Source organism: Saccoglossus kowalevskii, unplaced genomic scaffold (assembly GCF_978046115.1).
Source record: "Saccoglossus kowalevskii unplaced genomic scaffold, keSacKowa6.1 SCAFFOLD_42, whole genome shotgun sequence".
NCBI lineage: Eukaryota > Metazoa > Hemichordata > Enteropneusta > Harrimaniidae > Saccoglossus > Saccoglossus kowalevskii.
In genome coordinates, this window is record NW_028188621.1 from 834,259 (window position 1) to 848,881 (window position 14,623).

A 14,623-nucleotide genomic window follows, 5' to 3' on the forward strand; every position below is an offset into this window, starting at 1 on the left:
CATAAATGTAATATATCAAGCACTGTTACAGATAGGGACATGCAACCTGTGCAATACCGAAGCTATACGACACGAGATGTGACTAACTAATGTGATGACCATATATGGTCATGTGACTTCATTAAATATGCATAATTGAATTATCTCAAGCACTGTTACAGACATGAACATGCAACCTGTGCAAAATCGAAGCTGTGGGACATGAGATGTGATTAACTAATGTGATGACCGTATATGGTCATGTGACGTCATTAAATATGCATAATTGTAATATATCAAGCAGAATCACAGATAGAGACATGCAACCTATGCAATATCGAAGCTATGAAACAAGAGATGTGGCTAACTAATGTGATGACCATATATGGTCATGTAATTTCATCAAATATGCATAAATGTAATAACTCAAGCACTGTTCCAGATAGGAACATGCAACCAGTGCAATATTGAAGCTATTGCACAACAGAAGTGACTAACACATCCGATGACCATATATGGTCATGTGACCTCATCAAATAAGCATAAATGTAATAACTCAAGCACTATTACAGACGGGAACATGCAACCTGTGCAATATCGAATATATGGAACAAGAGATGTGACTAACTAATGTGATGACCATATATGGTCATGTGACCTCATCAAATATGCATAAATGTTATATTTGAAACACAGTAACAGAAAGAAACACACAACCTGTGCAATATCGAAGCTATGAGACAAGATATGTGACTAACACATCTGATGCCCATACACGGTCATGTGACATCATTAAATATGCATAAGTGTAATAACTCAAGCACTGTTACAGACGGGAACATGCAACCTGTGCAATATCGAATCTATGGAACAAGAGATGTGACTAACTAATGTGATGACCACATATGGTCATGTGACCTCATCAAATATGCATAAATGTTACATCTCAAGCACTGTTACAGATAGGAAAATGCAACCAATGCAATATTGAAGTTATTGCACAACAGAGCTGACAAAAACATCTGATGACCATATATGGTCATGGGACATCATTAAATATGCAAGATTGTAATACCTTAAACACTGTTACAGACAGGAACATGCAACATGTTTAGTATGAAGGCCATGCAATTTCCTTTAATATATTATTGTCAATGATGCTGATTTTGGAACGCTGCTAATAAGTCAGTGGGCTCGAAACCCGACATTGCTGCAACGCAGCTATATTTATTATTATGATTCCGCCTAAATTTTTGGTCACGCTTTATGTCAACGCCGTTGGACCGATCAATTCAATACTTGCCACAATGGTAAAGCTATATGAGATCTGGTGCATATCCTAAGTTCAGACACATAGGTCACATGACCAGGCCGCCATCTTGGATTAAAAGCGAAATTTTCAATGCCGAATTGCGCACCTTTCTGAGGGTCTGAGTGCTCCAATTTTTTTATGATAGTAGCAGTTCGACAAGGGCTACAAATTTCATCAAAAAAAACTTTAGCGGTCACGTGACTTTTTTTTTTAGAATTTTTTTAAATTTTGTTTTGCATGTCATTTGCATAATTTTCGACAAATCAACTAACCCTGAATAACTTTGAAAGATCATATGACATAGTATTTAATTCCAAAATATTGAGTCCTGGCGATAAGCCGTTTTTTATAAGAAGATTTTAGAATGTTTTTCCATATTTTTTTGTTCTTTTACATGGTCACGTGACCTCATTTTTTAGACATAATTGCAATATCTCAAGCACTGTTACAGATAGGAACATGCAACCAGTGCAATATTGAAGTGATGGTACATGAAATTCTACTAACAAACAAGATGACCATATATGGTCATGTGATCTCATTAAATATGCATAAATGTAATATATCAAGCACTGTTACAGATAGGGACATGCAACCTGTGCAATATCGAAGCTATAAGACACGAGATGTGACTAACTAATGTGATGACCATATATGGTCATGTGACTTCATCAAATATGCATAAATGTAATAACTCAAGCACAGTTACAGATGGGAACATGCAACCAGTGCAATATTGAAGTGATGGTACATGAAATTTTACTAACAAACAAGATGACTATATATGGTCATGTGACCTCATTGAATATGAATAAATGTAATATATCAAGCACTGCAAGAGTAAGTTACATGCAACCTGTGCAATATCAGAGGTATGGGTCAAGAGATGTGACTAACTAATGTGATGACCATATATGGTCATGTGACTTCATTAAATATGCATAATTGAATTATCTCAAGCACTGTTACAGATAGAAACATGCAACCTGTGCAAAATCGAAGCTATGGGACATGAGATGTGAGTAACTAATGTGATGACCGTATATGGTCATGTGCCGTCATTAAATATGCATAATTGTAATATCTCAAGCAGAATCACAGATAGAGACATGCAACCTATGCAATATCGAAGCTATGTGACAAGAGATATGACTAACTAATGTGATGACCATATATGGTCATGTAACTTCATCAAATATGAATAAATGTAGTAACTCAAGCACTGTTACATATAGGAACGTGCAACCAGTGCAATATTGAAGCTATTGCGCAACAGAAGTGACTAACACATCCGATGACCATATATGGTCATGTGACCTCATCAAATATGCATAAATGTTATATCTCAAGCACTGTTACAGATAGGAACATGCAACCAGTGCAATATTGAAGCTATTGCACAACAGAAGTGACTAACATATCCAATGACCATATATGGTCATGTGACCTCATCAAATAAGCATAAATGTAATAACTCAAGCACTATTACAGACGGGAACATGCAACCTGTGCAATATCGAAAGTATGGGTCAAGAGATGTGGCTAACTAATGTGATGACCGTATATGCTCTTGTGACTTCATTAAATATGCATAATTGAATTATCTCAAGCACTGTTACAGACATGAACATGCAACCTGTGCAAAATCGAAGCTGTGGGACATGAGATGTGAGTAACTAATGTGATGACCGTATATGGTCATGTGACGTCATTAAATATGCATAATTGTAATATCTCAAGCAGAATCACAGATAGAGCCATGCAACCTATGCAATATCGAAGCTATGAGACAAGATATGTGGCTAACTAATGTGATGACCATATATGGTCATGTAATTTCATCAAATATGCATAAATGTAATAACTCAAGCACTGTTACAGATAGGAACATGCAACCAGTGCAATATTGAAGCTATTGCACAACAGAAGTCACTAACATATCCGATGACCATATATGGTCATGTGACCTCATCAAATAAGCATAAATGTAATAACTCAATCACTATTACAGACGGGAACATGCAACCTGAGCAATATCGAATCTATGGAACAAGAAATGTGACTAACTAATGTGATGACCATATATGGTCATGTGACCTCATCAAATATGCATAAATGTTATATCTCAAGCACTGTTACAGATAGGAACATGCAACCAATGCAATATTGAAGTTATTGCACAACAGAGCTGACAAAAACATCAGATGACCATATATGGTCATGGGACATAATTAAATATGCGAGATTATAATACCTTAAGCACTGTTACAGACAGGAACATGTAACATGTTTAGTATGAAGGCCATGCAATTTCCTTTAATATATTATTGTCAATGATGCTGATTTTGGAACGCTGCTAATAAGTCAGTGGGCTCGAAACCCGACATTGCTGCAACGCAGCTATATTTAGGGTTTCGAGCCCATTTGGTCGAAACCCTATTGTAATTGTTCCGTTTATTATTATTATTAGGGTTTCGAGCCCATTTGGTCGAAACCCTTTTGTAATTGTTCCGTTTATTATTATTATTATTATTATTAGGGTTTCGAGCCCATTTGGTCGAAACCCTATTGAAATTGTTCCGTTTATTATTATTAGGGTTTCGAGCCCATTTGGTCGAAACCCTATTGAAATTGTTCCGTTTATTATTATTATTATTATTCTTCCGCCATTTTTCGGTCACACTTTATGTCAACGCTGTTGGACCGATCAGCTCAGTACTTGCCACAATGGTAAAGGTGGATGAGATCTAGTGCACAGCCTAAGTTCAGACACATAGGTCACATGGCCAGGCCGCCATCTTGAAATAAAGGCGAAATTTTCAATGCCAAATTGCGCACCTTTCTGAGGGTCTGAGTGCTCCAATTTTTTTATGATAGTAGCAGTGCGACAAGGGCTACAAATTTCATCAAAAAAAACTTTAGCGGTCACGTGACTTTTTTTTTTAGAATTTTTTTAAATTTTGTTTTGCATCTCATTTGCATAATTTTCGACAAATCAACTAACCCTGAATAACATTGAAAGATCATATGACATAGTATTTAATTCCAAAATATTGTGTCCAGGCGATAAGCCGTTTTTTATAAGAAGATTTTAGAATGTTTTTCCATATTTTTTTGTTCTTTTACATGGTCACGTGACCTCATTTTTTAGACATAATTGCAATATCTCAAGCACTGTTACAGATAGGAACATGCAACCAGTGCAATATTGAAGTGATGGTACATGAAATTCTACTAACAAACAAGATGACCATATATGGTCATGTGATCTCATTAAATATGCATAAATGTAATATATCAAGCACTGTTACAGATAGGGACATGCAACCTGTGCAATATCGAAGCTATAAGACACAAGATGTGACTAACTAATGTGATGACCATATATGGTCATGTGACTTCATCAAATATGCATAAATGTAATAACTCAAGCACAGTTACAGACGGGAACATGCAACCAGTGCAATATTGAAGTGATGGTACAAGAAATTTTACTAACAAACAAGATGACTATATATGGTCATGTGACCTCTTTGAATATGCATAAATGTAATATGTCAAGCACTGCAAGAGTTAGTTACATGCAACCTATGCAATATCGAAGCTATGTGACAAGAGATATGACTAACTAATGTGATGACCATATATGGTCATGTGACCTCATCAAATATGCATAAATGTTATATCTCAAGCACTGTTACAGATAGGAACATGCAACCAGTGCAATATTGAAGCTATTGCACAACAGAAGTGACTAACACATCCGTTGACCATATATGGTCATGTGACCTCATCAAATAAGCATAAATGTAATAACTCAAGCACTATTACAGACGGGAATATGCAACCTGTGCAATATCGAATCTATGGAACAAGAGATGTGACTAACTAATGTGATGACCATATATGGTCATGTGACCTCATCAAATAAGCATAAATGTAATATACCAAGCACTGTTACAGTTCGGGACATGTAACCTGTGCAATATCGAAGCTATGGGTCAAGACATGTGACTAACTAATGTGATGACCATATATGGTCATGTGACTTCATCAAATATGCATAAATGTAATAACTCAAGCACAGTTACAGACGGGAACATGCAACCAGTGCAATATTGAAGTGATGGTACATGAAATTTTACTAACAAACAAGATGACCATATATGGTCATGTGACCTCATTGAATATGCATAAATGTAATATATCAAGCACTGCAAGAGTTAGGGACATGCAACCTGTGCAATATCGAAGGTATGGGTCAAGAGATGTGACTAACTAATGTGATGACCATATATGGTCATGTGACTTCATTAAATATGCATAATTGAATTATTTCAAGCACTGTTACAGACATGAACATGCAACCTGTGCAAAATCGAAGCTGTGGGACATGAGATGTGAGTAACTAATGTGATGACCGTATATGGTCATGTGACGTCATTAAATATGCATAATTGTAATATCTCAAGCAGAATCACAGATAGAGACATGCAACCTATGCAATATCGAAGCTATGAGACAAGAGATGTGGCTAACTAATGTGATGACCATATATGGTCATGTAATTTCATCAAATATGCATAAATGTAATAACTCAAGCACTGTTACAGATAGGAACATGCAACCCGTGCAATATTGAAGCTATTGCACAACAGAAGTGACTAACACATCCAATGACCATATATGGTCATGTGACCTCATCAAATATGCATAAATGTTATATCTCAAGCACTGTTACAGATAGGAACATGCAACCAGTGCAATATTGAAGCTATTGCACAACAGAAGTCACTAACATATCCGATGACCATATATGGTCATGTGACCTCATCAAATAAGCATAAATGTAATAACTCAAGCACTATTACAGACGGGAACATGCATCCTGTGCAATATCGAATCTATGGAACAAGAGATGTGACTAACTAATGTGATGACCATATATGGTCATGTGACCTCATCAAATATGCATAAATGTTATATTTGAAACACAGCAACAGATAGAAACACACAACCTGTGCAATATCGAAGCTATGAGACAAGATATGTGACTAACACATCTGATGCCCATACACGGTCATGTGACATCGTTAAATATGCATAAATGTAATAACTCAAGCACTGTTACAGACGGGAACATGCAACCTGTGCAATATCGAATCTATGGAACAAGAGATGTGACTAACTAATGTGATGACCCTATATGGTCATGTGACCTCATCAAATATGCATAAATGTTATATCTCAAGCACTGTTACAGATAGGAAAATGCAACCAATGCAATATTGAAGTTATTGCACAACAGAGCTGACAAAAACATCCGATGACCATATATGGTCATGGGACATCATTAAATATGCAAGATTGTAATACATTAAGCACTGTTACAGACAGGAACATGCAACATGTTTAGTATGAAGGCCATGCAATTTCCTTTAATATATTATTGTCAATGATGCTGATTTTGGAACGCTGCTAATAAGTCAGTGGGCTCGAAACCCGACATTGCTGCAACGCAGCTATATTTAGGGTTTCGAGCCCATTTGGTCGAAACCCTTTTGTAATTGTTCCGTTTATTATTATTATTATTATTATTATTATTATTCTTCCGCCTAAATTTTTGGTCACGCTTTATGTCAACACCGTTGGACCGATCAGTTCCATACTTGCCACAATGGTAAAGCTGTATGAGATCTGGTGCATATCCTAAGTTCAGACACATAGGTCACATGACCAGGCCGCCATCTTGGATTAAAGGCGAAATTTTCAATGCCGAATTGCACACCTTTCTGAGGGTCTGAGTGCTCCAATTTTTTTATGATAGTAGCAGTGCGACAAGGGCTACAAATTTCATCAAAAAAAACTTTAGCGGTCACGTGACTAATTTTTTTCTAGAATTTTTTTAATTTTCTTTTGCATCTCATTTGCATAATTTTCGACTAATCAAGTATCCCTGAATAACTTTGAAAGATCATATGACATAGTATTTAATTCCAAAATATGAAGTCCAGGCGATAAGCCGTTTTTTAGAAGAAGATTTTAGAATGTTTTTTCATATTTTTTTTGTTCTTTTATATGGTCACGTGACCTCATTTTATAGACATAATTGCAATATCTCAAGCACTGTTACAGATAGGAACATGCAACCAGTGCAATATTGAAGTGATGGTACATGAAATTCTACTAACAAACAAGATGACCATATATGGTCATGTGATCTCATTAAATATGCATAAATGTAATATATCAAGCACTGTTACAGATAGCGACATGCAACCTGTGCAATATCGAAGCTATAAGACACGAGATGTGACTAACTAATGTGATGACCATATATGGTCATGTGACTTCATCAAATATGCATAAATGTAATAACTCAAGAACAGTTACAGACGGGAACATGCAACCAGTGCAATATTGAAGTGATGGTACATGAAATTTTACTAACAAACAAGATGACCATATATGGTCATGTGACCTCATTGAATATGATTAAATGTAATATATCAAGCACTGTAAGAGTTAGGGACATGCATCCTGTGCAATATCGAAGGTATGGGTCAAGAGATGTGACTAACTAATGTGATGACCATATATGGTCATGTGACTTCATTAAATATGCATAATTGAATTATCTCAAGCACTGTTACAGTTAGAAACATGCAACCTGTGCAATATCGAAGCTGTGAGACAAGAGATGTGACTAACTAATGTGATGACCATATATGGTCATGTAACTTCATCAAATATGCATACATGAAATAACTCAAGCACTGTTACAGACATGAACATGCAACCTGTGCAAAATCGAAGCTATGGGACATGAGATGTGAGTAACTAATGTGATGACCATATATGGTCATGTGACTTCAACAAATATGCATAAATGTAATAACTCAAGCACAGTTACAGACGGGAACATGCAACCAGTGCAATATTGTAGTGATGGTACATGAAATTTTACTAACAAACAAGATGACCATATATGGTCATGTGACCTCATTGAACATGCATAAATGTAATAACTCAAGCACAGTAAACAGACGGGAACATGCAACCTGTGCAATATCGAAGCTATGAGACAAGAGATGTGACTAACTAATGTGATGACCATATATGGTCATGTGACATCATCAAATATGCATCTCTAGCACTGTTACAGATAGAAACATACAACCAGTGCAATATTGAAGTTATTGCACAACAGAGGTGACTAACATATCCGATGACCATATATGGTCATATGACCTCATCAAATATGCATAAATGTAATAACTCCAGCATTGTTACAGATAGGAACATGCAACCAATGCCATATTGAAGTTACTGCACAACAGAGATGACAGCCATATCTGATGACCATATATGGTCATGTGACCTCATCAAACATGCATAAATATAATAACTCAAGCACTGTCACATGCAACCTGTGCAATATCGAAACTATGGGACAAGAGATGTGAATAACTAATGTGATGACCATATATGGTCATGTGACCTCAACAAATATGCATAAATGTAATAACTCAAGCACTGTTACAGACAGGAACATGCAACTAGTGCAATATTGAAAGTCTTGCACAAGAGAGATGACTAACATATCTGATGCCCATACACGGTCATGTGACATCATTAAATATGCATAAATGTAATAACTCAAGCACTGTTACAGACGGGAACATGCAACCTGTGCAATATTGAATCTATGGAACAAGAGATGTGACTAACTAATGTGATGACCATATATGGTCATGTGACCTCGTCAAATATGCGTAAATGTTATATCTCAAGCACTGTTACAGATAGGAACATGCAACCAATGCAATATTGAAGTTATTGCACAACAGAGCTGACAAAAACATCCGATGACCATATATGGTCATGGGACATCATTAAATATGCAAGACTGTAATACCTTAAACACTGTTACAGACAGGAACATGTAACATGTTTAGTATGAAGACCATGCAATTCCTTTAATATATTATTGTCAGTGTTGCTGATTTTGGAACGCTGCTAATAAGTCAGTGGGCTCGAAACCCGACATTGCTGCAACGCAGCTATATTTATTATTATTATTCTTCCGCCTAAATTTTTGGTCACGCTTTATGTCAACACCGTTGGACCGATCAGTTTCATACTTGCCACAATGGTAAAGCTGTACGAGATCTGGTGCATATCCTAAGTTCAGACACATAGGTCACATGACCAGGCCGCCATCTTGGATTAAAGGCGAAATTTTCAATGCCGAATTGCGCACCTTTCTGAGGGTCTGAGTGCTCCAATTTTTTTATGATAGTAGCAGTGCGACAAGGGCTACAAATTTCATCAAAAAAAACTTTAGCGGTCACGTGACTTTTTTTTTTAGAATTTTTTTAAATTTTGTTTTGCATCTCATTTGCATAATTTTCGACAAATCAACTAACCCTGAATAACTTTGAAAGATCATATGACATAGTATTTAATTCAAAAATATGGAAGTCCAGGCGAAAAGCCGTTTTTTATAAGAAGATTTTAGAATGTTTTTTCATATTTTTTTGTTCTTTTATATGGTCACGTGACCTCATTTTATAGACATAATTGCAATATCTCAAGCACTGTTACAGACATGAACATGCAACCTGTGCAAAATCGAAGCTGTGGGATATGAGATGTGAGTAACTAATGTGATGACCGTATATGGTCATGTGATCTCATTAAATATGCATAAATGTAATATATCAAGCTCTGTTACAGATAGGGACATGCAACCTGTGCAATATTGAAGGGATGGTACATGAAATTTTACTAACAAACAAGATGACCATATATGGTCATGTGACCTCATTGAATATGCATAAATGTAATATATCAAGCACTGCAAGAGTTAGGGACATGCAACTTGTGCAATATCGAAGGTATGGGTCAAGAGATGTGACTAACTAATGTGATGACCATATATGGTCATGTGACTTCATTAAATATGCATAATTGAATTATCTCAAGCACTGTTACAGACATGAACATGCAACCTGTGCAAAATCGAAGCTGTGGGACATGAGATGTGAGTAACTAATGTGATGACCGTATATGGTCATGTAATTTCATCAAATATGCATAAATGTAATAACTCAAGCACTGTTACAGATAGGAACATGCAACCAGTGCAATATTGAAGCTATTGCACAACAGAAGTGACTAACACATCCAATGAAAATATATGGTCATGTGACCTCATCAAATATGCATAAATGTTATATCTCAAGCACTGTTACAGATAGGAACATGCAACCAGTGCAATATTGAAGCAATTGCACAACAGAAGTCACTAACATATCCGATGACCACATATGGTCATGTGACCTCATCAAATATGCATAAATGTTACATCTCAAGCACTGTTACAGATAGGAAAATGCAACCAATGCAATATTGAATTTATTGCACAACAGAGCTGACAAAAACATCCGATGACCATATATGGTCATGGGACATCATTAAATATGCAAGATTGTAATACCTTAAGCACTGTTACAGACAGGAACATGCAACATGTTTAGTATGAAGGACATGCAATTTCCTTTAATATATTATTGTCAATGATGCTGATTTTGGAACGCTGCTAATAAGTCAGTGGGCTCGAAACCCGACATTGCTGCAACGCAGCTATATTTAGGGTTTCGAGCCCATTTGGTCGAAACCCTATTGTAATTGTTCCGTTTATTATTATTATTATTATTATTATTATTATTATTCTTCCGCCTAAATTTTTGGTCACGCTTTATGTCAACACCGTTGGACCGATCAGTTTCATACTTGCCACAATGGTAAAGCTGTATGAGATCTGGTGCATATCCTAAGTTCAGACACATAGGTCACATGACCAGGCCGCCATCTTGGATTAAAGGCGAAATTTTCAATGCCGAATTGCGCACCTTTCTGAGGGTCTGAGTGCTCCAATTTTTTTATGATAGTAGCAGTGCGACAAGGGCTACAAATTTCATCAAAAAAAACTTTAGCGGTCACGTGACTTTTTTTTTTAGAATTTTTTTAAATTTTGTTTTGCATATCATTTGCATATTTTTCGACAAATCAACTAACCCTGAATAACTTTGAAAGATCATATGACATAGTATTTAATTCCAAAATATGGAAGTCCAGGCGAAAAGCCGTTTTTTATAAGAAGATTTTAGAATGTTTTTTCATATTTTTTTTGTTCTTTTATATGGTCACGTGACCTCATTTTATAGACATGATTGCAATATCTCAAGCACTGTTACAGATAGGAACATGCAACCAGTGCAATATTGAAGCTATTGCACAACAGAAGACACTAACATATCCGATGACCATATATGGTCATGTGATCTCATTAAATATGCATAAATGTAATATATCAAGCACTGTTACAGATAGGGACATGCAACCTGTGCAATATCGAAGCTATAAGACACGAGATGTGGCTAACTAATGTGATGACCATATATGGTCATGTGACTTCATTAAATATGCATAATTGAATTATCTCAAGCACTGTTACAGACATGAACATGCAACCTGTGCAAAATCGAAGCTGTGGGACATGAGATGTGAGTAACTAATGTGATGACCGTATATGGTCATGTGACGTCATTAAATATGCATAATTGTAATATCTCAAGCAGAATCACAGATAGAGACATGCAACCTATGCAATATCGAAGCTATGAGACAAGAGATGTGGCTAACTAATGTGATGACCATATATGGTCATGTAATTTCATCAAATATGCATAAATCTAGTTACTCAAGCACTGTTACAGATAGGAACATGCAACCAGTGCAATATTGAAGCTATTGCACAACAGAAGTGACTAACACATCCGATGACCATATATGGTCATGTGACCTCATCAAATATGCATAAATGTTATATCTCAAGCACTGTTACAGATAGGAACATGCAACCAGTGCAATATTGAAGCTATTGCACAACAGAAGTCACTAACATATCCGATGACCATATATGGTCATGTGACCTCATCAAATAAGCATAAATGTAATAACTCAATCACTATTACAGACGGGAACATGCAACCTGTGCAATATCGAATCTATGGAACAAGAGATGTGACTAACTAATGTGATGACCATATATGGTCATGTGACCTCATCAAATATGCATAAATGCTATATCTCAAGCACTGTTACAGATAGGAACATGCAACCAATGCAATATTGAAGTTATTGCACAACAGAGCTGACAAAAACATCAGATGACCATATATGGTCATGGGACATAATTAAATATGCGAGATTATAATACCTTAAGCACTGTTACAGACAGGAACATGTAACATGTTTAGTATGACGGCCATGCAATTTCCTTTAATATATTATTGTCAATGATGCTGATTTTGGAACGTTGCTAATAAGTCAGTGGGCTCAAAACCCGACATTGCTGCAACGCAGCTATATTTAGGGTTTCGAGCCCATTTGGTCGAAACCCTATTGTAATTGTTCCGTTTATTATTAGGTTTTCAAGACACATGTCTTGGAAACCTTTTGTAATTGTTATGTTTATTAGGTTTTCAAGACACATGTCTTGGAAACCTATTGTAATCGTTATGTTTTTTATTATTATTCCGCCAGATTTTTTCGCTAAGCGCCATTCAAACACCGTTGCACATATCTGGAAAATTGTTTCACATGTTTGTTAAGTATGATGAGATCTAATGCATATCCTAAGATGACGCATATTGGTCACATGGTACGGCGGCCATTTTGAATTTTAGGCAAAAAATGGCATGCTCATTTAAACACCTTTCTGAGGGTCTAGGAGTCTCAAACTTTCGCTTAAAAGAAGCATTGGCCCTAGAGCTACGTATTTCATAAAAAAAAAGTTGAACGGTCATGTGACTTTTTTTTCTAGAATTTTCTAAAATATTGTTTTGCATCTCATTTGCATAATTTTAATCGTATCAAAATTCCACGCCATAATTTTGAAGAACATCATACATACTACAGATTAATCAAAGAATCATGAAAGTGCGACCAGTAGTTTTGGAGCAGTTGATTTATGAATATTTTTCACATTTTATATAAAATAGTCAGCAATGTTGCATTGTGGGAAAGGGGGGAGGGCCCATATACGATACAGATTAAATTGACATATATTGAGAACTATTGTATATACAACCATGGAACTAACGCTATATTGAAGACATTGGGCAAGAGAATTGACCAAAATATTGGATGACCATATATGGTCATACAACTCATTAAATATGCATGTCTCTAATATCTCAGGCACTATTGCAAGCACAAACATGGAGCCAATGCTATATTGAAGACATTGGACAAAAGAATTGACCAACATAGTTGATGACCATATATGGTCATAGAACTCATTAAATATGCATATCCATAATATCTCGAGCACTCTTAAAGATAGAGACATGTCCCCAAACCTCTATTGAAGGCATTGGACAAGGGAATTGACCAACGCATTCGATGACCATATATGGTCATAGAACTCATTAAATATGCATGTCTTTAATATCTCAGGCACTATTGCAAGTACAAACATGGAACTAACGCTATATTGAAGACATTGAACAAAAGAATTGATCAACATAGTGTATGACCATATATGGTCATATAACTCATTAAATATGCTTGTCTCTAATATCTCAGGAATTATTGCAAGTACAAACATGGAACCAACACTATATTGAAGGCATTGGACAAACGAATTGACCAACATATTCGATGACCATATATGGTCATAGAACTCATCAAATATTCATGTCTCTAATATCTCAGGCACTATTGCAAACACAAACATGGAACCAATGTTATATTGAAGACATTGGACAAAAGGATTGACCAACACATTCGATGACCATATATGGTCATAGAACTCATTAAATATGCATATCCATAATATCTCGAGCACTTTTAAAGATACAGACATGTACCCAAACCTATACTGAAGGCATTGGACAAAAGAATTGACCAACATTTTAAATGACCATATATGGTCATAGAACTCATTAAATATGCAAGTCTCTAATATCTAAGGCACTGTTACAAGTAGGAACATTGAACCAATGCTATATTGAAGACATTGGACAAGAGAATTGACAAACATACCTGATGACTATATATGGTCATAGAACTCATTAAAAATGCATGTCTCTAATATCTCAGGCACTATTGCAAACACAGACATGGAACCAATGTTATATTGAAGACATTGGACAAAAGAATTGACCAACATAGATGATGACCATATACGGTCATAGAACTCATTAAATATGCATATCCATAATATCTCGAGTACTTTTAAAGATAGAGACATGTACCCAA